This window comes from Passer montanus, unplaced genomic scaffold (assembly GCF_014805655.1).
Source record: "Passer montanus isolate IOZ18808 unplaced genomic scaffold, ASM1480565v1 scaffold558, whole genome shotgun sequence".
Classification (NCBI taxonomy): Eukaryota; Metazoa; Chordata; class Aves; order Passeriformes; family Passeridae; genus Passer; species Passer montanus.
The window spans coordinates 3,723-7,652 of NW_024370573.1; positions in this window are offsets into that span (position 1 = coordinate 3,723).

Sequence of the window (3,930 nt, forward strand, 5' to 3'; positions counted from 1 at the left end):
CCCTATATCCCCTATATCCCCATACCCCTATATCCCCCATATCCCCCTATATCCCCTATAGCCCCCACACCGCCCATCCCCCCCCCGGTGAGGCCCCAGCGCGCCCCCCCCCGCCCCTCCCCCCCCGCAGCTGCATCGGTGACTCACCGGGGCCGCAGTGCCGGGGGGGGCACCTATGGGGGCTATAGGGGGCCGGGGGCGCCCGCGGAGCCAGGAGGACTTCCAGGGACCCATAGGAACCGATGGGGACCTATAGAGACCTATGGGAACCTATAGGAACCCATAGAGATCCATGGGAACCTATAGAGACCCATGGGAACCTATGGAGAGAGCCAGAGAGGCACCTATGGGGGCTATAGGGGACCGGGGGCGCCCGCAGAGCCAGGAGGACTTCCAGGGACCCATAGGAACCGATAGAGATCTATAGAGAGCTATGGGAACCTATAGGAACCTATAGAGAGCTATGGGAGCCTATAGAGATCCATGGGAACCTATGGAGAGAGCCAGAGAGGCACCTATGGGGGCTATAGGGGACCGGGGGCGCCCGCGGAGCCGCGGGGACATCCAGGGACCCATAGGAACTGATAGGGACCTATAGAGAGCTATGGGAACCTATAGAGAGCTATGGGAGCCTATGGGAACCTATGGAGAGAGTCAGAGAGGCACCTATGGGGGCTATAGGGGACCGGGGGAGCCCGCGGAGACACCGGGACCTAGAGAGACCTATAGAGACCCATGGGAACCTACGGGAACCTATAGAGAGCTATGGGAACCTATGGAGAGCTATGGGAATGTATGGGAATGTATAGAGACCCATGGGAACCTATGGAGAGAGCCAGAGAGGCACCTATGGGGGCTATAGGGGACCGGGGGCGCCCGCAGAGCCACGGGGACCTATAGAGACCTATAGAGACCTATAAAGACCTACAGGAACCTATAGAGAGCTATAGGGACCTATGGGAACCTATGGAGAGCTATGGGAACACATAGAGATCTATAGGAACCTATAGTAACCTGTAGGGACCCATGGGAACCTATGGGAATGTATAGAGACCTATGGGAACCTATAGGGACCTATAGAGACCTATAGGGACCTATGGGAACCTAGCGAGATCTATAGGGAGAGCCACAGGCACCTATAGATCCACGGGCACCTATGGAAACCCAGGGGGAGACCTATAGGGGACGCAGAGAAACCTATAGGGGCCTGAGGGAGGCCCGTGGGGACCTATAGGGGCCTATAGGGGCCTATAGGGGCCTCGGGGGGGTATAGGAACTGCCCCGGGGGCACCGAGACCCTATAGGGGACCTATGGGGACGGACGGGGCCACCTATGGAGCCCTGGGAACGCTGTGGGCACCTATGGAGGCGGCCGGGGACCTATAGAACGTGCCTGGGGATGTATAGAGATGGATAGGGACCTATAGAATGTGGACAGGGACCTATGGAACGTGCCTGGGGATGTACAGAGATTGACAGGGACCTATAGAATGTGGGTGGGGACGTATAGAATGTGGACAGGGATGTATAGAGATGGACAGGGACCTATAGAACGTGGGTGGAGACCTATAGAATGTGGACAGGGATGTACAGAGATGGACAGGGACCTATAGAATGTGGACAGGGACCTATAGAACGTGTATGGGGACGTATAGAATTGGGTGGGGATGTATAGAACAAGGACAGGGAAGTACAGAACGTGGACGGGGATGTATAGAATTGGGTGGGGATGTATAGAGATGGACAGGGACCTATAGAATGTGGACAGGGACCTATAGAACGTGTATGGGGACGTATAGAATTGGGTGGGGATGTATAGAGATGGACAGGGACCTATAGAATGTGGACAGGGACCTATAGAACGTGTATGGGGACGTATAGAATTGGGTGGGGATGTATAGAGATGGACAGGGACCTATAGAACATGGGTGGGGATGTATAGAACATGGGTGGGGACATACAGAACATGGACAGGGACGTATAGAATGTGGGCAGGGATGTATAGAACATGGACGGGGACGCACAGAACGTGGGCAGGAACGTATAGAACGTGTATGGGGACCTATAGAACGTGTACGGGGACGTATGGAATTGGACGGGGACGCACAGAACGTGGGCGGGGGTGTGGAAGCGCACGCGGCCCCTACGGGGGCACCTATAGATGGGGGTGGCGCCTATAGACGGAGGTGGGGCGGGGTGGAGGGGGGGGGGGGTTTGGGGTGGGGGGAGGGGTGGCGCTCACGTGCGGGCGAGCGCGCGGGCACGTGAGTGGGCGTGGTCACGCGGGCGCGAGCCGGGGGCGCTCACACGCGTGTTCACACCTGTCCGTGTGTTCCGCGCGTGCTCACATGTGTGTGTGCGATCCAGGCGTGTTCATACGTGTGTGCACGTGTCCCAGGTGTGTTCATACGTGTCTGTGTGTTCTGTGTGTGGTCACATGTGTGCACGTGATCCAGGTATGCTCACACCTGTCCGTGCGTGTTCCCTGCCTGCTCACACCTGGCCGCGCGTGTTCCGTGCGCGTGTTCCGTGTGCGTGTTCCATGTGTGTGCGCGAGCGTCCCCTGGGGTTGTGTGTCACCCCGAGCGTGTCACCGTGAGTCACCCTGCGTGTGTCACCCTGTGAGCGACAGCGCGTGTCACCCACCCTGCGTCACCTGTGTGTGTGTCACCGTGAGTGTGTGTCACCGTGTGCGTGTCACCTGTGTGTGTCACTGTGTGTCACTGTGAGTGTGTCACCTGTGTGTGTCACCGTGAGTGTGTCACCTGTGTGTGTGTGTGTCACCTGTGTGTCACCCTGCAGGGGGGGTGTGAGTGTTCCCCAGGTGTTCGCACCCGTGTGTGTGTCACCCTGCGTGTGTCACTGTGTCACCGTGTGTGTGTGTGTCACCGTGAGTGTGTCATCATGTATGTCACCCTGTGCGTGTGTTCTCTGTGTGTCTTTGTCACCCTGCGTGTGTCACTGTGTCACCGTGTGCGTGTCACCCTGCGGGGTGTGTGTGTCACCTGTGTGTGTGTGTCACCTGTGTGTGTGTCACCGTGTGTGTGTCACCCGTGTGTGTGTGTCACCGTGTGCGTGTCACCGTGTGCGTGTCACCCTGTGTGTGTGTCACCCGTGTGTGTGTCACCGTGTGCGTGTCACCCTGCGTGTGTCACCCTGCGGGGTGTGTGTGAGTGTTCCCCAGCTGTTCACACCTGTGTGCGTTCCGCGTGTTCACACCTGTGCATTCCATGTGTGTTCACGCCTGTCTGTTCACATCTGTATTTCTCTGCTCACACCTGCGTGTTCACACCCACGCATTCCATGTGTGTCACACCCGTGTGTTCACACCTGCGTGTGTGTTTTCTGTGTGTTCACACCTGTGTGTGTGTTCTGTGTGTTCACACCTGTTTGCTCACACCTGTGTGCTCGCACCTGCGCATTCCATGTGTGTTCACACCTGTGTATTTCTGTGCTCACACCCGTGTGTGTGTTCTGCGTGTTCACACCCGTGTGTGTGTTCACATGTGTGCTCACACCCGTGTGTGTGTTTCTGTGCTCACACATGTGTGCTCACACCCGTGTGTGTGTTTCTGTGCTCACACCTGTGTTCACACCCGTGTGTGTGTGTTCTGCGTGTTCACATGTGTGCTCACACCCGTGTGTGTTCTGCGTGTTCACACCTGTGTGCTCACACCCGCGTGCGTGTTTCTGTGCTCACACCTGTGTTCACACCCGTGTGTGTGTGTTCTGCGTGTTCACATGTGTGCTCACACCCGTGTGTGTTCTGCGTGTTCACACGTGTGCTCACACCCGCGTGTGTGTTTCTGTGCTCACACCTGCGCGTGCCCCACGTGTGCCCTCACCCCTTGGGGGGGGTCCCTGGGGGGACACGGAGAGGACACGGGGGGTGACAAAAGGGACATGGGGGGGTCCCGGGGGTCCCTGGGC